The sequence below is a fragment of the Trachypithecus francoisi genome, unplaced genomic scaffold (genome assembly GCF_009764315.1).
Source record: "Trachypithecus francoisi isolate TF-2019V2 unplaced genomic scaffold, Tfra_2.0 Lachesis_group13, whole genome shotgun sequence".
NCBI classification, from domain to species: Eukaryota; Metazoa; Chordata; class Mammalia; order Primates; family Cercopithecidae; genus Trachypithecus; species Trachypithecus francoisi.
The window spans coordinates 4,027,144-4,049,801 of NW_022681458.1; the positions used below are offsets into that span (position 1 = coordinate 4,027,144).

Genomic DNA, 22,658 nt, shown 5'->3' on the forward strand with positions numbered 1-22,658 from the left:
ACTGAATTAAAATTAATGTCCCAAAGTAGATTATGTTCATTGGTGGCTTCCACCCCATCTGTGTTGCAGGTTCCCCTGCTGTAAGCTCACTGGGAGGGACAACAAAGACCAAACACAGGTGATGCCACTTGCTGCCTGGGAGACAGTTGAAGAAATGCCACAATTTGTTTAAGATTTTATTTTTTAAGGGCAGTTTTAAGTACACAGTAAAATTAAGAGGAAGGTACAGAGATTCCCCATATGCTCCCTGCCCCAACACATGGACATCCTCCCCTATTACCAACATCTCCCACCAGAGGGTACATTTGTTACAATTAATGAACCCACATCAACACATGATAACTCAAAGTCCACAGCTTACATTATGATCCCACTAATTATAAGGGTAACTATCCTCTAGACTCTGCCTTCTATTTCTAACACAAACTGATATTAATCTTCCTCCTAACTCTTACTTACTTTGCCATGGTCAGAGAGAGTCTCTGGAACTTCTTTTGACTGAGGACAAATATTTGTCACTAGGGCCGGGCGCTGTGGCTCACGCCTGTAATCCCAGCACTTCAGGAGAATGAGGCAGGAGGATCACGAGGTTAGGAGATTGAGACCATCCTGGCCAACATGGCGAAACCCTGTCTCTACTAAAATACAAAAAATTAGCTGGGTGTGGTGGCGCACACCTGTAGTCCCAGCTACTGGGGAGGCTGAGGCAGGAGAATCGCTTGAACCCGGGAGGCAGAGGTTACAGTGAGCTGAGACTGTACCACTGCACTCCAGCCTGGCAACAGAGCGAGACTCAAAAATAAAATAAAATAAAATAAATTGTCACCAGTTCAATATTTCCATAATTTCCTTTATTGCTTTCATATCATTTTATTTCAATAGCACTCTGATCATTTCAACAGAAAACGATCTAAAAATTCCATGTGAAAAGCCTGACATAAGCACAGAAATTTTAGGTTGAGACTAAGATCCTGAAAGTCAAATAAGAATATTCCTTTCCTCATTGGCATTTTAAACCATTTTTCACCCAGGTCTCTTACACAGTTTCTCACATCATCTTCTGCCTATCTCCTAAAGGCTGTCAGATTTTATTTTTTATTGTTTGTATCATGAAAACAGTATAGGCCGGGCATGGTAGCTCATGCCTGTAATCCCAGCACTTTGGGAGGCCAAGGCGCGTGGGTCACCTGAGGTCGGGAGTTCTAAACCAGCCTGGCCAACATGGTGAAACCCCATCTCTACTAAAAATACCAAAAAAATCAGCTGGGCCTGGTGGCGGGTGCCTGTACCAGCTACTCAGGAGGCTGAGGCAGGAGAACAGGTTGAACCCACGAGGTGGAGGTTGAAGTGATGGTGCCATTGCACTCCAGCCTGGGCAACAAGAGTGAAACTGCATCTCAAAAAATAAAACAAAATTAAAGAATTTTTAAAAAATGAAAACAATTCATAGAATACGATCTTCTGAACTGCACAGTCTTTTCCACTCAGAGGACACGGACATACACATACCGTAAACCCCTTAAGAAGCACTGGTCTAAAGGCTTCCGAGACAGCTCTGCGCTTCCACAGTCATAAGCTCTTAGAATTGCAAAGTTGGAATGGACTTCTCCTACTCCCATTCCATTTTAACATGTGGACCCCAGGACAACAGGGGCCCAGAAGGCAGGCTGCCGAAAGCCACTCAGCTGCTAGAAGCAGTCACCAAAGACACACTAGTTTCCCTCTCATGGATGACAGAAATGTTTTTTGTTTTTTGAGACAGGTCTTGCTCTGTAGCCCAGGCTGGAGTGCAGTGGCGTGACTTGAGCTCAGTGCAGCCTCTAACTGCTAGGTTCAAGAGATCCTCCCACCTCAGCACCCCCGACCCCCTAAAGCAGCTAGGATTACAGGCACGCACCATTACACCCAGTTAATTTTAAATTTTTTTGTAGAGACAGGGCTTCACCATTTACCCAGGCTGGTCTTGAACTCCTGAGCTGAAGCAATCCACCTGCCTCAGCCTCCCAAAGTGCTGGGACTACAGATGTGAGCCACCACGCCCAGCAGGACATGTTTTTATCTCGATTGTGGTCATGGTTTCAGACTAATCAATTACACAATTTAAATATGGGCAGTTTAGTGTATTTCAATTATGCCTCAATAAAGTTGACAAAAATGTGAAAATAAGCCAACATTACTTTCTTCATTGTTACGCTACTGTGCCATCTCCTCAGGTGGACCTCCATAAGAGCACATCTTCACAGCTTCGCCCAGGGCAAAGCAGCTGGGTTCAGCTGATGAAGTTACTTCATAGGGAAAAAGTCACAAACACCTGTAGGGGCTTCAGCTACCACAGACATTAGCACCATCTAGAGCCAAGCTCTCCTGCTTCAGCCCCTACCTGGAATGATCTTGTCAAAAATCCCTCACAAGGATTCCTTGTCATGGAACAGTGTTTCCCTTCCCAGCCAAGTCTGCTGCCACGTGTGCAGACTCGATCACATCAGTCCTGCCACATCATCAGGGTCACCCAATTATGGACCAAGACGTGCATCCATCCATCACCTGGGGGTCAGCTGGATGCACCAGAGGCCCTACACAAGGACTACCAGGTCTCTGGCTGACCTTGGGAATGCAAATGAAGCAAAGAGTAAAAAATAAAAGCACAACATGCTTGAACATGAGTTCAGCAGGCAGTAACCAAGAATGAAGAGTCCCATAGAACAGCAAGCACTGGGACCACACCCAGCTCCCCGAGAACCTGCACTGAAGGAGGCTCAGGGGTGCCTGGGGAGACTGATCCCTCACATACTGAAAGGCTCACCACCAAGAAACTCTTCTGTACCACTACAGTCTGCAGGCTATGCTTAATGCTTTTATACCCCCAATCATGCCACGACGAAATCCTCTCTGTGGGCAGAAGATGCTCCAATATTCAATTCCACTGGAAGAGTCAGATTGCTGGTTTACTATCTTCAAGTCTGTGACTTGCGAGATATAAAAGAATGTTCAACACTGGTGTTTTGTTTTCCATAGAAAGTAATAAAAAATGTACTTCCCTAACATTCTAAGAAATCTAATACAGTGACCATCTATTTTTCTGTCATGTGTATCATTTTCACATGCCACTTTAAGGATAAACCCAAGGCCTAATTTGGGAATGTTTCCATAGCTATAAAATTAAATCTATACCAAAGGATTCTAACAAAAAATAAGTATTCAAACTGTCAAGCGGCTAGCTGAATACCTGCAGTTGCTTCAGAATTCTTTTCCTTCTTCAATATGTTTCAACTCTTGAAGATCTGGTTTAAAACAAAACTTCCTCTTTCCTGCAAATTACACTCTAAGGCAGCATTCCGGTAACAGATCAGCTGTTCTGAACAGCATTCTCAGTCTCTAAATTCCACAAGTTGTAATTGGCCCAGTTAGGTTCTTCCTCTGGATGGGACCTGCTTTCTGACGGCCCAAAGAGTATCTGGTGTGCAATGTATTAGTGCCATCAAGTGATATTTACTCAGCATCCCTGCAAGCAATGGCAAAACCAGGCCATGTCACTTTGTGCAGGGACGCCAGGGGCCAGTCAGCTCAAGGTGAGGGGGCTACTTATTTACAATTCCTTCCTAATGGAGACATCGCAATCCAAGCATCAAGGATGGGACTGCAGGTCACTAGGGGACACTCAACTTCCCCAGTCAAACGGGCCCAGATCAGGGCACAACAAAGTCCATATCCTACTCTTCCACAGAATGCCAGTGCCCAAGAACCTCCTGCTTGGCAAAGGAGTACGCTGGTTGATTGACCATCTTTGGAGCCCAGCCCCTTCTATTTTCAGCAGTGAACCTGCCCCTTCCTGCACTGCCTACTACCTGAAAGGCAGGTATGTCCAGGTTGGGGGACAGCACTACACTTGGTGTGGTTCTGTCTCTCAATCTCTCTCCCACCTCTATGCTCCCCCTTACCTTCATCTCACTCCTCAGCCAGGATTCCTCTGCACCAGGCAGGCCAATTTCCTCTTTGTTCCTTCACAACACCCTGCTCATTTCCAGAAGCTTCTATTCAATCTGATACCCAGGTCTGGAATGCCCTCCTTCCTTCACAAACGAATCCTACCCCCTCCTTAAGGGGAAGATTCCTACCTAGATTCCAACGTCTCCTCCTCCAAGAAGCTTTCTCTGGCTGTTCCAATCCATCCTGCCCCCACTTTCAGGCGGTCGGGAATGCAGGGTGGGGGGCCCAATTCTCTCCTGGGACAGATGAGGAAACTGAGCCCAGGGAGGGGAAGGTCACACCCAAGATGACACACCAGCAGAACCAGGTCTGGAACCAAGATTCTGCAGCACTAATTGCTCCAAGATGCCCTTCCCTCCTCGTCTCCTTTGCTGGGGTAAAAATTTTCCAAACTAGCCTGGCCGCCCCCAATTGTAGGTAAGCGCCCATACTTACTCTTCGCGCTGCAGGTACACGGACGGGGCGCGAGCTGTCACTCCCCTCACCTCCCCCGCTCCTCACGGCCTAGCGTGACTCCTGCCGCGATCGGGAGTCCGGTCCCGCTTTCTGCGGCCACGTCGGGCCGGTGACCTTGGCCAGGCGCTGGACGCCCCGCTTCCTCCCTACAAGGCAGGCAACCGATCCCGCGAGTGGGGCGTGAGTGTGGCCAGGTCTGTGCCACGCTCGACCCGGGGCCTGGTTCACACTAGGTGCTCGGCGCGGGCCGTCCCCAGGCGCCGCCGCGGTCACTCACTGCCGGGCGAGGCCAGCGCCCTGGCCACTGACGCCGCCTCCGACCCCCGGCTCGCTGCCCGCGGCCCGCAGTCCCTTCCCATTCACGCCGCTCGGCCTTGCGTCCAGGTGCCCGCGCCCGCCCGGCCCCCGGCGTGAGGAACCCGGTGGGCCTGAGGCGGCCCCGCCACCGCCGGCCCGCAGGCCAGCCCGTGCACCGGCTTCCGCACTTCGCCCCGCCGCAGAGCCGCGCGGTCGCTCCTCACCTGGGCTCCCCGAGACAGGCGAGGCGGGTCCGGCGCCCAACACCATGCCCGGCCCGGGCGGCTGCTGCGAGACGCGGCCCCTCACAGCCGCACCGGCTCCCGGCGGCGGGACCGGAAGTGGAGAGGCGGGGAGTCGGCCGCTCTCGCCCGCGGCTGCAGAGACTGCAGCGGGCGCTTTAAAAAAAAAATTCAAAGTGGCGAAAAACTTTATTGGAACCAGACACGCGAACAGCGGCGTGCGCCGGTCCGGACTGGGCTGGGCGACCGGCCGCTCGGACCTCGCTCATTGGCAGAGGATGCGGCCGGGGGGCGGGCACGGATTTCGCGACCGCCGCTGATTGGCGAGTAGCGTTAGGGGCGGGGCTTCCCAGTTGGCTCTAGAGTCCGAGCGCCCGAGGGCTGGGGATTTTGCGCCTGGTTCCAACCGGAGTTAACTTATTGGTCTTCAGGATTTAGGGGCTCGGAGGAGCCCGGGTTATCCTTCCTTAAGAAGCGGCCTCCGTGGCTGGAGCTCCCGCTGTCCAGCACCGCACCTGGAGTGCAAAGGACTGGACCCGGCCCCGCAGCCTGCAGTGCGGGCGGTGAGGGAGACCGGGCGGTCAGACGCGCAAACCACGACCAACCCCAAACCGTGTGCTGCGCCCGCAGGCCCCACTGTTCTTGTCATGTCCCTTCTATTCCTTATTTTCTCTCTTAAATGTGTTTAAAATGCCTTAAAAATCCATTTCAACTTGTCCTCTTTTAGGAGCCCAGATTCATCCCGCTCTCATGTGCATCCTGTGTGATTGACGAGGGGCCGCCCTGGGCGTCAGGCAGGCCCCTGGAGGAGTGGACCATCGGAAAGAAGAGGTTCAGCATGGAGACGGTAAGAAGGAGACAAGAAGTTAGACTTTTTCCAAAAACCCCACTGAGAGGTTTCTAACAGTGGAGTGACAGTATCAGGTTTTCTTCCTAAAAGAGGCTGGCGGGCCCGGTGGCTCATGCCTGTAATCCCGGCACTTTGGGAGGCCAAAGTGGGAAGATCCCTTGAGCCCAAGAATTCAAGACCAGCCTCCTGATGGTGGCAAGACCCCATCGCTACAAAAAAAAAAAAAAATAGCCGCATGGTGGAGCGCGCCTGTAGTCCCAGCTACTCAGGAGGCTGAGATGGGAGGATCACCTGAGCCCAGGAGGTTGAGGCTGCAGTTAGCCGTGATCGCATCACTGCACTTCAGTTTGGGTGACAGGGCCAGACCCTGTCCCCATAATAATAATAAAGGCTTTGGCTCTAAGAGAGTCAGTGGGAGGGGAGTCAGGAAAACTGGTCAAGAACACAACTTGGCCAGGCACAGTGGCTCAGGCCTGTAATCCTAGCATTTTGGGAGGCCAAGGCGGACAGATCACTTGAGGTCAGGAGTTCGAGACCAGCCTGGCCAACATGACAAAACCCCGTCTCTACTAAAAATACAAAAAAGCCGGGTTTGGTGGTGTGCCCCTGTAATCCCAGCTATTTGGGAGGCTGAGGCAGATTTGCTTGAACCTGGGAGGCGGAGGTTGCAGTGAACTGAGATCCCGACACTGCACTCCAGTCTGGGTGACACAGCAAGACTCTGTTTCCAGAAAAAGAAAAGAACGAACGAACACAACTCGTGTTATTTCTTGTGTTTGGGACCATGTCTCTCCCTTCCTTGCCCGGCTAACAAGTTTTTCTAAGCTAAGATACCACCTCCTCAGAGGCCTCAAAGTCTGAGGGTGGGGTGGGGCAGTGCAGATGCCCTCTGTGTCTTCCTTGGAGCCCTGCACTTCCCTTTTCCTTATTGTCATGGCCTGTTTCCCTGACTAAGCTCAGCTCCTCAGCCCGCCTCTTCCTTCTTCCTCCAGCCTCACCTCCTGCCACCCCCTTTCCTATCCTGGGACATGCAGGTGATGAAAACACATCTGCTGGATAGAGATTGTATGAGCTGGCGGCATGAGTCCTGGTGAGAGGAGATAAGGGCTTGAAGATTGCAGTGTGCGAAGGTGCAGCCGGAAAGGAGTGAGCACTTGTCTTACTCATAAGCATCACTGTCTGCAGAATGGATTGCACCACACATTGGCCCACATAGGCCCAAATTCCACCGCCGTGGATGAATGAAGTCATTTCTAGCTCCATTTCATGAGGCTGCCTAATTCTTTCACTAAGACTTATTTAGGACTTCCTAGTTTATTAACTCAATGAATCCAAACAATAACCCCATGAAACAGGTATTATCCCCATTTTATAGATGAGGAAACTGACACAGAAGTTAAGTAGTCTATTGACAAAAAAGGTCAAACTGTAAAATATTTGAAGAGATTTTATTCAGGGCCAAATACGAGTGACGAAGGCCTGAGTCACAGCCTTAAGAGGTCCTGAGAACATGTGCCCAAGGTAGTTGGATTGCAGCTCGATGTTTATAAATTTTAAGGGTGTCAGAGGCGTTTGAACCAGAGCAACTCCATCTTGAATGGGGGCTGGGTAAAATAAGGCTAAGACCTACTGGGCTACATTCACAGGAGGTTAGGCATTCTAAGTCACAGGATGAGACAGGAGATTGGCACAGGTACAGGTCACAAAGACCTTGCTGATAAAAGGATGCCATAAAGAAGCCAGCCAAAACCAAGAGAGTGACGAAAGTGTTCTCTGCTCATCCTCACTGCCTATTATGTACTAATTATAATACATCTATACATCTGTGTGCTAAAAGACACTCTCACCAGTGCCATGACAGTTTACAAATGTCATGGCAAAGACAGCAAGTTATCCTATGTGATCTAAAAATGGGAGGAGCCCTCAGTTCCAGGAATTGCCCAGCCCTTTCCTGGAAAACTCATGAATAATCAACCCCTTGTTTAGCATACAATCAGGAAATGATCATAAAAGTGACCAGTCAGTAACCCTTGGGGCTGCTCTGCCTGTGTAGTAGCCATTCTTTTACTTCCTTATTTCTCTAATACACTTGCTTTCACTTTATGGATTCGCCTTGAATTCTTTCTTGTTTGTGATCCAGTAACCCTCTCTTGGGGTCTGGATCGGGACCCCTTTTCGGTAACGGGGACAGAAGTTACAGGGAGACACCAATCAATACATGTACATTAGTTCAATCTAGAAGGGCAGGACAACTGGAAGCAGGGAAGAGTAGGTAGGGGTTTCTAGGTCATAGGTAGATTCAAAGGTTTTCTGATTGGCAATTGGTTGAAATAGTTATTGTCTAACGAACTGGAATGAATAGAAAGGAGTGTCTGGGATAAGAAAAGGTGTTGTGTAGACCAACGTTCTTATGTAGATGAAGCCTCCGAATAGATGGTAAGTATTTCTTATCAGACTTAAAAAGATGCCAGACTCTTGGTTAATCTCTCCTTGGATCAGGAAAAGACCTGGAAAGGGAAATCTACAGAACGTAGATTTTCCCCACAAGAGACAGCTTTGCAGGACCATTTCAAAATATGTCAAAGAAGTCCGGGCACGGTGGCTCACGCCTGTAATCCCAGCACTTTGGGATCACGAGGTCAGGAGTTCAAGACCAGCCTGGCCAACATGGTGAAACCCTGTCTCTACTAAAATACAAAAATTAACTGGTGTGGTGGCGGGTGCCTGTAATCTCAGCTACTCAGGAGGCTGAGGCAGGAGAATCACTTGAACCCCAGAGGCAGAGGTTGCAGTGAGCTGAGATTGCGCCATTGCAGTCCAGCCTGTGCGACAGAGCAAGACTCCGTCTCTCTCTCTCTATATATATATATGTCAAAGAAATATATTTTGGGGTAAAATATTTCTCTTTCTTTCAGGGCCTGCTGTCATGTGATGCTGTACTACATACAGTCAGTTGGAATTTGGGATCTTATTAGTACAAAGAGCCTGTTTTGTCAGTCTTATGATCTCTGTTTTAATGTTAATGCTGGTGAGTTGTGTTTGAATGCCAAAGGGAGGGGGGCATAATGAGGCATGTCTGACCCCTCTTTCCCATAATGGCCTGAACTAATTTTTCAGGTTTCTTTGGAATCCCTTTGGTCAAGAGGAGGGGTCCATTCGGTCGATTAGGGGGTTTAGAATTTTATTTTTGGTTTACATGTCCAACATGACTGTGAGGAATAGAGAAGTTCTTCTTCAAAGTTTCTTAAAACCATAAAGAGCTTGTCATTTATTTGGTTTATGCGTATCTATATATGTTCCAATGCAGCTGCTCTGACTTGGCCTGGCATGCCTGGACAGGGTTGAGCGAGCCCCGGACCATAGTGCATGCCACTCCTTGTTTGGAAACCCTCCTGACCCTCTCATGACTAGCTTCCTCTTTTCTTTGTCCTCTTTCCCCTTTACTTATTTAGAAAAGTTTCAAGCTGTTAGCCAATCAGGTCAAGCTTAGAATGTGAGGCCCCATTCTGGCCAATGGAAATGGGACACAGCCATAGGACGATTGCATCAGGTTACAAAGAGGATAAATATCCCCATCTCCTTTGTTTGGTTGTGCTTTCATGGCAACACTGCTAGCAAGCAGCACCCTTTCTGCAGAAAGCAAATTAGCCTTACCAAGGGATCCTGTGTCTCAGTGTTGATTTTCCCACAGCAAACACCCATTTCCAACAATGGCAGAGCTAGGATTTAAAACCAGGCAGTCTGACTCTGATATTTGCCCTCAGCCAGCACACCTTGAGGCAGCCGATACAAAGAACTTGAGGTTAGCTCTGGGAAGGTGGAGATGGTGCCATGAGTATATTGTCTGCAGGCCTGTCACCTGAGTCCTGGCCTCTGTGGGCTGGCCTTGCCCTCCCAGGTGCCTCCAGGAATCTTGGACCTGGGCTCAGACATCTTCACAATCCAGGACATAGAGGAGGCTGGTGTCCCTAACTCTGAATTTCCTGTTCTCTGGGAGAGACTGGCTCTACTTGAGTCACAGTCACTGTGTGTGTATGTGGGAGTGGGGTGGGAGTGGGGTGGAAGTTGAGCATGGGGTGAAAGTGGGGTAGGAGTGGGGTGGGAGTGGGGTGGGAGTGGAGTGGGAGTGGGGTGGAGATTGGGAGTGGGATGGGAGTGGGGTGGAGGTTGGGAGTGGGGTGGGAGTGGGGTGGAGGTTGGGAGTGGGGTAGGAGTGAGGTGGGAGTGGGGTGGAGGGTGGGAGTGGGGTGGAGGCTGGGAGTGGGGTGGGATTGGGGTGGGAGTGGGGTGGAGGTTGGGAGTGGGGTGGGGTGGGAGTGGGATGGGAGTGGGGTGGGGGTGGGGTGGAGGTTGGGAGTGGGATGGGAGTGGGGTGGGGGTGGGGTGGAGGTTCAACCGTGAGCCCCACAGAGGGATCTTGTTGCCCAAGGAAGGGCAGGGGGAGACGATGTCCTTCGCATCCTTTCCTCCCTTACCCCTTTAAGTTCAACCCCAGAGGCTTCCAGCTAGGATGTGGAAGGGGAGATGGCCTGGGCTATCTGTCTTTCCAGCCTGGTCCAGGGCCGTGGGCACTTCGGCCTGGACTGGTGCAGGGACCTGGGAACCTGCTGGGTGAGGGAAGGGTCTCCTAGGCAGGAAAAGTGGCCTCTGCCAGCATCTTATTGTGCTTAGGCTGCCATAAAATACCGTAGACTGGGTGGCTTACACAACAGATGTTTATTATCTCACAGCCTGGAGGCTGGGAAGTTCAAGATCAAGGTCTGGCAAGGTAGGGTTCATTCTGAGGCCTCCTCTTGCTTGTAAGCAGCCACCATCTGGCTGTGCTCACACAGCCTCTATGTGCTGGGGCAGAGAGAGAGAGAGAGAGAGAGAGAGACAGAGAGAGAGAGAGAGAGACCTCAAGTGATCCGTCCACCTCGGCCTTCCAAAGTGCTGGGGTGACAGGCGTGAGCCACTGCGCCCAGCTAAGTTTTCAGGTGTTTCTACGCAGCTAAAGAAAAGTGCCGCCTTTTATGGTTTAGCACTGGAGAGGCCTTATGTGGGAGGTGTGTGTGGTATGACAGGTCATAACCATATGCAGAGGGCTGAATAATGGCCCCCAAAGATGCCCTCATCCTGATTTCTGGAATCAGTGAATATATGGCTTTACATGGTAAAAGGGACTTTGCAGATGTGAGTAAATCCAGGATCTTGAGATGAGATTATCATAGATTATCCAGGTGGGGCCAAGGTAATCACAAAGGTCCTTATGCCAGGAAGGTCAGAGATCTGTCAACAGGAGATGTGAGGATGGAAGCAGAGGTTGGGGGCATTCGAGGAAGGGGCGCAAGCCACAGAATGCAGGTGGCTTCTAGAGGCTACAGAAAGCAGGGAAGCGGGTGCTCCCTTGAAGCCTTCGGAAGGAATGCAGCCCTGTCATTATGGGCTAAACTGTATCCTTCCCCAAGTGTATACATTGAAGCTCTAACCCCAGGAGCTTGGAATGTGACTTTATCTAAAGAGAGGGCCCTTAAAGGTAATTAAGTGATCCATGAAGGCTGGTATGCGAGAAAAAATTTGAAATGTAAAAGGTAAATAAAAACGTAATTAAGTTAAAAAGAGGTCGTTAGAAAAGGCCCTAACCCAATACAGACTGCTGTCCTCATTTTATCATGTGTGATGAATACTTTTCCAGCAGGGAATGTGTGTTTACCTTGTTTTTGGAGCAGCTGTGTAGACTCTCACTAATGCCCCATCACCTATTCCCCAGGGCCCTACGGGGACTACTTAGCTTGCTTCTGGGATGTTGCTCCGCCCCCACTCCCAACTTGGTCCTTGGACTCAGCGGTGCTGCGGGGCTGAATCCTGAGGCCTCACATCTCCGCCTTGCCAGGAGGGCCAGGTGGCCGTGCCCAGGGCGCACAGCTTCACCAGGCTGCGGTTACACGGGACCAGATTACCCAGCGCGCGGGATCCCAGGACACGGGGCGCGGTTACACCCGGCGTGGGGCTACAGAGGGTGCGGGGGTCCAGGGCATGTGGTTAGTCAGGACGCAGGGGACATCGCTGCTGGGGCTGGGGGGACCACTCCCTGTCGCCCTTTGGATTGTGGGAGCTCGTGGCCTCGCCCGGGGTCTAGGGGTCCACGCAGGGGGTGGCCCAGGCGCCGCAGGTTCCCCAAAGCCCGAAGCCTGGGTGTCCTGGGGCAGGAGAGTTGGGTGGGGGCGACACCCGGGCATTGGGCTGCGAGTGAGGCTCCCCCTGCAGGGGTCCTGGCTCCACGGGTCCCGCAGGCAGGTGGTCCTGGCAGTCCCTGGAACTCGCTGGGCCCCCGGAGGGCTGAGCACCGGCAGCGGGACAGTGCCCGGCCTTCGAGGAAGCCCGAAGAGCTGACTGCAGGGTAGGGCCAGCCTCCGAGGGGGAGCATCTCAAGGAGCCAAGGTCAGAGCAAAGCAGGAGAAATTAATGAGGGGAGACGCTTGGTACACTGGGGGTCAGGGCTGCCTTTGCACGGAGTGGCCTGCTACCCCCTCCCAGTCCCCTTCCACCACTGCGCACCACCTTAAAGGAGAGATTACAAAGGAATTCAGATTCCAGATGAATTGTAGCTCTAAATGTAAAAGGTAAGACTACACTTCTATTAGCGCTTACAGGAAAATGGTTCCTTGGAGAAGGCAAAGCTTCTTTAGGCAGAACACAAAAAAAGGACTAGTCATAAAGGACAAAAAGGATACATTAGAGTACACCATAACTCAGGACCTCTCTTGATCAAAGGACACCATCAAGACAATCAAAAGACAAGCCGCAGGGTGGGAGGAGATATTTGGCACTCATATCTCACAAAGAATTCATAGCCAGAACCGTACTCTATAAGTCAACAAGAAAAGGCAGAAATTCCCCAAGAAAAATCATCCAGTGATTTGATCGGGCACTTCACAAATGAGGTTCGCCGAATGGCAAGAAGCCTGTGAACGTGGGAGGGGTGGCGCCTGAAGTCCCATCTACCTGGAGGCTCAGGCCGGAGGGTCTCTTGAGACCAGGAGTTCCAGGCGTCAGCCAGTCATTGGCCGCTCTCTAGTCAGCAGGAAAAGAAACCATCCAACATTGCTTCACACCTGTCAGGATGGCTACAAGGAAGAAGAAGGTAAGGATGTGGAGCAAATGCAACTCTTATACACTGCAGATGGGAGTGAATATTTTACACATTGGCTATGGAAAATAGGTGGCATCCACTAAAGTTGAAGAAATGTTTACAACCCAGCAATTTCACTCTTAGGTATATATACATATATTCACCAGAAAAAGTACTTATTCCACAACTTAGTTCTTTAACTTAATACTATGGCTTTGAAATCTATTCATATTGATATATAGAAATCCGTATTATTCATCTTTTTTTTTTTTTTTTTTTGAGACTGAGTTTTACTCTGTCACTCAGGTTGGAGTGCAGTGGTGCAATCACAGCTCACTGCAGCCTTGATCTTCCGGCCCAAGCAATCCTTCTGACTCAGCCTCCAAAGTAGCTTGGACTACAGGCATGTGCCACCTGGTTAATTTTTTTTAATTAATTAATTAATTTATTTATTAGACAGAGTTTCACTCTTGCTGCCCAGGCTGGAGTGCAATGGCGCGATCTCAGCTCACCGCAACCTCTGCCTCCCGGGTTCAAGTGATTCTCCTGCCTCAGCCTCCTGAGTAGCTGGGATTACAGGCATGCACCACCACGCCTGGTTAATTTTGTATTTTTAGTAGAGATGGGGTTTCACCATGTTGGTCAGGCTGGTCTCGAGCTCCTGACCTCAAGTGATCTGTCTGCCTCGGCCTCCCAAAGTGCTGGGGTTACACGGGTGAGCCACCACACCGAGCTAATTTTTAAACTTTTTGTAGAGATGTGGTCTCTAACTCCCGGATTCAAGCAATTCTCCCACCTCAATCTCCAAAGTGCTAGGATTACAGGTGTAAGTCCCTGTGTTTGGCCATATTATTCCTTTTAATAAGTGCATATATTATTCATTCATAAGAATATTTCACAATTGGCCACATGTGGTGGCTCACACCTGTAATCCCAGCACTTTGGGAGGCCGAGGTAGGTGGGTGGATTACTTGAGCTCAGGAGTTTGAGATCAACCTGGGTAACATAGTGAAATCCCGTCTCTATCAAAAATACAAAAACTAAGGCCGGGCGCGGTGGCTCAAGCCTGTAATCCCAGCACTTTGGGAGGCCGAGACGGGCGGATCGCGAGGTCAGGAGATGGAGACCAGCCTGACTCACACGGTGAAACCGTCTCTACTAAAAAAGTACAAAAAACTAGCCGGGTGAGGTAGCGGGCGCCTGTAGTCCCAGCTACTCGGGAGGCTGAGGTAGGAGAATGGCGTAAACCTGGGAGGCGGAGCTTGCAGTGAGCTGAGATCTGGCCACTGCACTCCAGCCTGGGCCACAGAGTGAGACACCATCTCAAAAAAATTACATATATATATAATATATATAAAAAATAAAAAAATAATTTTTTAAACAAAGAATATTTCATGATTGTTTGTCCAGTTTCCTATTTCCATTTCATTGCTTCCAATTATTTGCCATCATAAACAGTGCTGCAGCAAACACGCTGCCTGGTGAAAGTAACCTGGAGTAAGGCCCAGAGGAAAAACTCCTTATCTGAGAAGCTTAGAAGTAAATTAGACTTCCTTGTTATCTAAAGCCAGCATCTGGTTCCAGGCTTTTTTCCCAAAAATGTATACGTAATTCAAATTTCTATACATCTGCAGAATGTGCAACCTTTGCTGGCATTAAAGCATCAAAATGTCTACAAAGGTAATCATTTATCTGTCATGTCTTACGTGGCTAATATGGTCCAAATTACCCTTAAGCTCCCACTTTACGGTCCGTAAATAGCCCTAAGGAAAATCCACTGCAGTGTGCTGTCCTGTCTTGCTGAAGCGCCCACTGCACTCTTCCGCAGCATATTTTTTATCTAATAAAACTTTCTCTTTCCCTCCCTCCCTCCCTCCCTCCCTCCTTCCCTTCCTTCCTTCTTTCTTTCTCTCTTTCTTTTCGGAATCTCACTTGTTGCCCAGGCTGGACTGCAGCTCACTGCAACCTCTGCCTTCCGGGTTCAAGCAATTCTCCTGCCTCAGCCTCCCATGTAGCTGGGATTACAGGCATCTACCACCACGCCCGACTAATTTTTGTATTTTTAGTAGAGATGGAGTTTCACCATATTGGTCAGGCTGGTCTCAAACTCCTGACCTCAGGTGATCCACCCACCTCAGCCTCCCAAAGTGCTGGGATTACAGGCGTGCGCCACCGCGCCTGGCCTCCTTTTCAAGCCTATACTGTTGGTAAATTCTTCTTACTAAGAGCCAATCACTTTCCTTTGCCTGGCCTCTGACACCTCGCCTGACATAAGGTAAGGAGTTTCTCTAAAGCCTGCCCCAAGAAGTGAAATAGCTAGATGAGAGAGTATACACATTGCAGCTTCGCTAGAATTGCCACATTGGTCTTTAGAGTGGCCATATTACTTAACATGCCTACAAGCAGTATGTGAGGATTTGCATTTCCCTGTAACCTCCTGGCACTGACAGGCTGATTCTGGCAATGTGATGGGGATGAAATTATATCTCCCTGTGGGTCTCCTTTGCATATCCCTCAACGGCGAGTGTGTGCAGCTTTCCTCTTGTCTATGGGCCATTCACAGTTTTCCTTCTGCAAATGGCCTCTTCATATTCTTTGCCCATTTTTTCTGTTATCTTTCTCTTATTGATCTGTAAAAGTCCTGTATGCATTCCGGAATAAATCCTGTGTCTAATACATAAGACATAGTGTAGGTAGTACAAAATCTTCTATTCAGTGGCTGGTTCCTTAGCTTTGTTTTTTTGTTTTGTTTTGTTTTATTTTGAGACAGTCTCACTCTGTTGCCCAGGCTGGAGTACAGTGGTGTGATCTCGGCTCACTGCAACCTCAGCCTCCCAGGTTCAAGTGATTCTCCTACCTCAGCCTCCTGAGTAGCTGGGATTACAGGCGCGCGCCACCACACCCAACTATTTTTTGTATTTTTAGTAGAGACAGGGTTTCACCAGGTTGGCCAGGCTGGTCTCAAATTCACCTCAGCCTCCCCAGTAGCTGGGACCACAGGCACTAACCACTACGCCCAGCTAATTGTTGTAGTTTTGTAGAGATGAAGTTTTGCCATGTTGCCCATGCTGGCCTTGAACTCCTGGGTTCAAGCAATCTGCTCACCTTGGCCTCCCAGTTGTTTTTTTTGTTTTTTGTTTGTTTTTTTGAGACAGTGTCTTGCTCTGTCAGCCACAGCCAGGGTGGAGTGCAGTGGCACAATCTCAGCTCACTACAGTCTTGACCTCATGGGCTCAAGTGATCCTCCCACCTCAGCCTCCTAAGTAGCTGGGATTACAGGCATGCTCCAAAATGCCCAGCTAATTCTTTGTATTTTTTGTAGAGAAGGGGTTTCACCATGTTGCCCAGGCTGGTCTCGAATTCCTGGGCTCAAGCCATCCTCCTGCCTTGGCCTCCCAAAGTGTTAGGATTACAGCTGTGAGCCACTGGACCCGGCCTATAGTTTTTTGTTTTGTTTTGTTTTGTTTTTGTTTTTGTTTTTTGAGATGGAGTCTCACTCTGTCACCCACATGGGAGTGCAGTGGTGCAATCTTGGCTCACTGCAATCTCTGCCTCCCAGGCTTAAGCAATCCTCCCACCTCAGCCTCCAAGTAGCTGGGACCACAGACATACACTAACACACCTGACTAAGCTTTTGTATTTTTGGTAGAGATGGGGTTTCACCATCTTGCCCAGGCTGGTCTCGAACTTCTGAGTTCAAGCAATCTGCCCACTTAACCTCCCAAAGTGCTGGAATTATAGGGGCGAGCCATGACCCCCAACCTGGCCTATGTGTTTTTATTAGTTCATTCCCACATTGCTATAAAGAACTACTGGAGACTGGGTAATTTATAAAGGAAAGAAGTTTAATTGGCTCTGTCTCCCAGGCTGGAGTGCAGTGGCATGATCTTGGCTCACTGCAGCTTTGACCTTCTAGGCTCAAGTGATCTTTCCACCTCAGTCCCCCAGTTAGCTGGTGCTACAGGTGTGCACCACCATGCCCGGCTAATTTTTCTATTTTTTTTTTTTGGTAGAGATGGGGTTTTGCCATGTTTCCCAGGCTCTTCTCGAACTCCTGACCTCAAGTGATCCACCTGGCTCAGCCTCCCAAAGTGTTGGGATTACAGGCATGAGCCACTGTGCTCAGCCTTTTGTTTTTTTCAAGTCAATCTCTGACAAATAAACAGTCATATTTTCTTTGGAAAAAAGCTCTTCTACTCCAGGACAGATCCAGTTTTGTGGGGTCTCTGTCTTGATACATAGATGAGGAGTCCTCTTTAAGAAAGAACATAATTAGGCCGGGCGCGGTGGCTCAAGCCTGTAATCCCAGCACTTTGGGAGGCCAAGACGGGCGGATCACGAGGTCAGGAAATCGAGACCATCCTGGCTAACACGGTGAAACCCCGTCTCTACTAAAAAATACAAAAAACCAGCCGGGCGACGAGGCGGGCGCCTGTAGTCCCAGCTACTCGGGAGGCTGAGACAGGAGAATGGCGTCAACCCGGGAGGCGGAGCTTGCAGTGAGCTGAGATCCGGCCACTGCACTCCAGCCTGGGCGGCAGAGCAAGACTCCGTCTCAAAAAAAAAAAAAAAGAAAGAACGTAATTATATAAAGTTATTATACAAAGTGCTATATACTTGGCTGGGTGCCGTGGCTCACTCCTGTAATCCCAGCATTTTGGGAGGCCAAGGCAGGCAGATCACTTGAGGAGTTTGAGACCAGCCTGGCCCACATGATGAAACCCCATCTCAACCAAAAAATACAAAACTTAGCTGGGCGTGGTGGCATGTGCCTGTAGTCCTAGCCACTCAGGAGGCTGAGGCATGAGAATCGCTTGGACGCAGGAGGTGGAGGTTGCAGTGAGCCGAAGTCGTGCCGCTGCACTCCAGCCTGGGCGACAGAGTGAGACCCGGTCTCAAAAACCAAACCAAACCAAAACCAAAACCAAAACCAAAACCAAGTGCTGTATATTCAAAGAATGCACAGTCAGGGATGAAAGTCAATATTTACAGTGAGAAAATAATAGCACAAAAATGACAAAATACAGAAAAATATAATCACATTATATATGATATGTAATATTATTTACAAAATAAAAATTATATTAGTCTGTTTTCGTACTGCTAATAAAGACATACCTGAGACTGGGAAATTTAGAAAGGGAAGAGGTTTAATTACTCACAGTTCAGCATGGCTGGGAGGCCTAAGGAAACTTATAATCGTGATGGAGGCACCTCTTCCCAGGGCGGCAGTAGAGAGAATTAGAACCCAGTGAAGGGAGAAGCCCCTTATAAAACCATCGGATCTCATCAAAACTCACTTACTATCACGAGAACAGTATGGGGGAAACTGTCTCCATGATTCAATTATCTCCACCTGGCCCCACTCTTGACAGGTGGGGATTATTGCAATTCGAGGTGAGATTTGGAGGAGAGACACAATGCCAAACCATATCATAGATACAATGTGACATATACAATATTATCCTTTTTTCTTTTTTTTTTCTTGAGACAGAATCTTGTTCTGTCACCCAGGCTGGTGTGCAGTGGTGCAATCTTGACTCACTGCAACCTCCGCCTTCTGGGTTCAAGCGATTCTCCTGTCTCAGCCTCCCAAGTAGCTGGGACTGCAGGTGTGTGCCACCATGCCTGGCTAATTTTTGTATTTTTAGTAGAGACGGGTTTTTTTTTTTTTTTTTTTTTTTTAGGAGCAAAACTGCAAGTTTATTTTGGTCACCTAGCTTCAGGGGAAGAAGGTGGGTAAGGAGAGGTCTGTTGGCCTCCGGCAAATGAGGCCCACAGAGTTCTCCGTGCTGCCCTCGGACGGAGTTCCGACAGTCCCGACCGCAGTGGGGAAGCTGGGAAGTCCGCGCGTGGCACGAGACGGGGTTTTACCATGTTGGCCAGGCTGGTCTTGAACTCCTAACCTCAGGTGATTTGCCCACCTCAGCCTCTCAAAGTGCTGGGTTACAGACGTGAGCCACCACCCCTGCCAGTTTGTAGTATTTGTGATTTGCTTTCTCACCACCAGTAATATTTACTTTCATCCTTAACTTGTCAAAATTGAGTGTACTTTTTTTTTTTTTGAGACGGAGTCTCGCTCTGTCGCCCGGGCTGGAGTGCAGTGGCCAGATCTCAGCTCACTGCAAGCTCCGCCTCCCGGTAAGTTTATGCCATTCTCCTGCCTCAGCCTCCCGAGTAGCTGGGACTGCAGGCGCCCGCCACCTCGCCCGGCTAGTTTTTTGTATTTTTTAGTAGAGACGGGGTTTCACCGTGTTAGCCAGGATGGTCTCAAACTCCTGACCTCATGATCCGCCCGTCTCAGCCTCCCAAAGTGCTGGGATTACAGGCTTGAGCCACCGCGCCCGGCTGAGTGTACTTTTTCTTAAAGGAACTCTCCCCACCCCAAAGCTGTATAACAAACCTCTCCAGAATTTTCTATGACCACTGACCGTTGTCGTGGGCAGAATAATGCCCTCCTCCCAAATGCCCACATCCTGATCCCTGGAACCTGTGAATATGTTACCTCACAATGCAAAAGGGACTTGGCAGATGTGATGAACTTAAAGACCTTGAGCTGGGAGATTATCTTGTGTTATCTGGTGGGTCCAATGTCATCACAAGGGTCCTTATAAGAGTGAGGCAGGCCAGGCATGGTGGCTCACGCCTGTAATCCCAGCACTTTGGGAGGCTGAGGTGGGCAGATCATGAGGTCAGGAGATTGAGACCATCCTGGCTAACACGGTGAAACTCCATCTCTACAAAAATACAAAAAATTAGCTGGGCATGGTGGCAGGCGCCTGTAGTCCCAGCTACTCGGGAGGCTGAGGCAGGAGAATAGTGAGAACCCAGGAGGCGGAGCTTGCAGTGAGCTGAGATCACACCACTGCACTCCAGCCTGGGTTACAGAGCAAGACTCGGACTCAAAAAGAAAAAAAAAAAAAAAAGAGTGAGGCAGGTGTGTGAGGACATCTTTTTCTTCTGCTCATCTTAAGTTTTCCAGCTGGGGTCCTGAATATTGGGCTAACAAAAGACAGACTAACAAGAGAAAAAACAAACAAATTGTTAGAAAGTGCAGCACACATCACTTGGGAGAAACCTTGGTGATGAGTAACTCAGGGGGATATTTAGAACTGAGTTTGTGTAGGCGGGGCAGGATGGCTCATGCCTGTAATCCAAGCACTTGGGAGGCCGAGGTGGGTGGATTATTTGAGGTCAGGAGTTTGAGACCAGCCTGTCCAACATGGTGAAACCCCGTCTCTACTAAAAATACAAAAATTAGCTGGGTATGGTGGCATGGGCCTGTAATCCCAGCTACTCGAGAGACTGAGGCAGGAGAATCACTTGAACCCAGGAGGTGGAGTTTGCAGTGAGACGAGATTGTGCCACTGCAGTCCAGCCTGGGTGACAGATCAAGACTCTTATCTCAAAAAAAAAAAAAAAAGAAGAACTGGGTTTATGTAGCATTTTAGCAAAGAAACAATACATTTTTAGAGAAGCGATGAAACACAGGGAAAGGGTTTTAGGTTTCCAAGGGTGACAAACTGTGAGAAGGTGACCAGATGAGGGAAGCTAACAGAAGAGTAGGGCTACCTGGGCAGGTCCATCTGGATGCTGACTTTCCGTCTTCTACACGGCCATAAAGCTTCCCTGGGAGAGGGAATTTATAGCAATCCTCATTCCCCAGAAGTTTCTGCTTTTTTGTCAGGTAAGAAAAGCACCAAGAAGATGGTTTTCTGCATCTACTGATTATCATTTGCCTCTAACTCAAATTAAGCATTATACCAACATAGCGTATTTTGGGGTGGCATATTCCTATGAGCTACACAGGAAATCAGAGTCAGAAAGAAAGAGATGTGAAGGCTGGGCGTGGTGGCTCACACCTGTAATCCCAGCACTTTGGGAACCCAAGGTGGGAGGACTGATTGAACCCAGAATTTTGAGAACAGCTTGGGTAACATAGCAAGACTCCCATCTCTACCAAAAATTGAAAAATTAGCTGGGCATGGTGACATACACCTGAAGTTCTGGCTACTCGGAAGGTAGTGATCCCCTGAGATAGGGATCACTTGAGCCCAGTGGATTCATATTGCAGTGTGCTATAATAGTCTGGGTGACAGAGTGAGACCCTGTCGAGAGAGAGAGAGAGAAAGGGAGGGAGGGAGGGTGGGTGGGTACTCTGAAGATGCCCCTCTGCTAGTGAAGATGGAGGAAGTGGCCACAAGCCAAAGAACTCGGGCAGCCTCTGGAGGCTGAAAAACATAGGAAACAGATTCCCCTGAAGCCTCCAGAAGGAATGCAACCCTGGTGACACCTCGATTTTAGAAGTTTCACCTCCAGAATTGTAAGATAACAAATGTGTGCTGTTTTCACCAGGTTTGTGGTAATCTGTCACAGCAGCAATTGGAAGCTAATATAGCCATGTGTTCATAGCTGCATCTTGAACCCTTTCTCTCTTTCTCTCTTTCTTTTTCTTGTTCTTTCCTTTTGCTCTCTTTCTTTCTCTTTTTCTTTCTTTCTTTCTTTCTTTTTCTTTCTTTCTTTCTTTCTTTCTTTCTTTCTTTCTTTTCTTTCTTCCTTTCTTTCTTCCTCTCTCTCCTTCCTTCCTTCCTTCCTTCCTTCCCCTCTCCCTCCCTCCCTTCTTCCTTCCTTCCCTTCCTCCCTCCTTTCTCTCTCTTTCTTTTTCCTTCCTCCCTCCCTCCCTCCTTTCTATCTCTCTCTCTCTTTCTCCTTCCTTCCTTCCTTCCTTCCTTCCTCCCTCCCTCCCTCCCTTCTTTCTTCCTTCCTTCCTTCCTTCCTTCCTTCCTTCCTTCCTCCCTTCCTTCCTTCCTTCCTTTCTTGACAGGGTCTGGCTCTGTTACCCAGGCTGGAGTGAGGTGACACATTCTTGACTCACTGCAACCTCCACCTCCTGGGCTCAAGTGATCCTCCCACTTCAGCTTCCTGAGTAGCTGGACCACAGGCATGTGCCACCAACCCTGGCTTGTTTTTGTATTTTTTGTAGACATGGGTTTTGCCATGTTGCTCAGGCTGGTCTCAAACTCCTCAGCTCAAGCAGTCCACCACCTTGGCCTCCCAAAGTGCTGCAATTACATGCAAGAGCCACTATGCCTGGCCTATTAAGGGTTAATTGAACCATTTCCTACCCAAGTGGGATCATATTCTACATGAGTTTTGTAGCTTGCTCTTCTTATTTTTCCAGTTAACAGCAGGTCTTGAAGCCCTTTTTTGTAAGTGCGTGTGGAGCCACGTCACTCCTGTTAAAGGCTGTTGGAGGTGGTGTTGCTCACTACCTTCCTTCTGCTCCCTATGCATCCAGCCGTCTGCAGTCAGGTAGGGCCCCATGCCTAGCTATGGCTGTTGGCTTGTGAGCAGAAATGATATGACTGGTTCTGATTTACGTGAAAGAGGGAATTAGAAGTCCAGTTTCATCATCCAGTCCTAAGAGTCGCACTCAGGCACCCTGTTCCCAGGGGGGCATCTCATGGGGAGACACGCAGCAGACAGAGGAGAGTGGCAGACAATGCTGGTTGCTATGCCAACATCTACCCTTCCCTTTCTTCTCTGTAACAAAGCTCTAGCTTGAAGCTGGGCACATCACTTGGTCTCCCTCAATGCTAAGTGTGGCCTTGTATCTCAGTTCTGGGTGGGAAGGTGGCTCAAATGGGGATGACTCATGTAGGGGGCACTGCTTTGCCTCCTGCACTCCCTGGGCTCTCCGAAGTGATTGTAAGAA

General features: G+C 49.2%; 1 protein-coding gene across 7 annotated transcripts in view; it reads right to left on the minus strand.

Moving 5' to 3' along the window:
* The window catches only part of UBE2F (ubiquitin conjugating enzyme E2 F (putative)), an 80,127-nt gene extending 74,980 nt beyond the window's left edge, over positions 1-5,147 (minus strand). For 2 of the 7 annotated variants that reach the window (XM_033229702.1, XM_033229701.1), the window contains exon 1: positions 4,965-5,147. The gene's annotated coding sequence lies outside the window, so the exon portion shown is untranslated. Of the gene's footprint in view, positions 1-4,928 lie in introns of all 7 variants that reach the window. The other 5 variants (XM_033229699.1, XM_033229694.1, XM_033229700.1 and 2 more) reach the window with 4 other exon arrangements.
* Between the last annotated feature and the right edge of the window lie 17,511 nt (positions 5,148-22,658).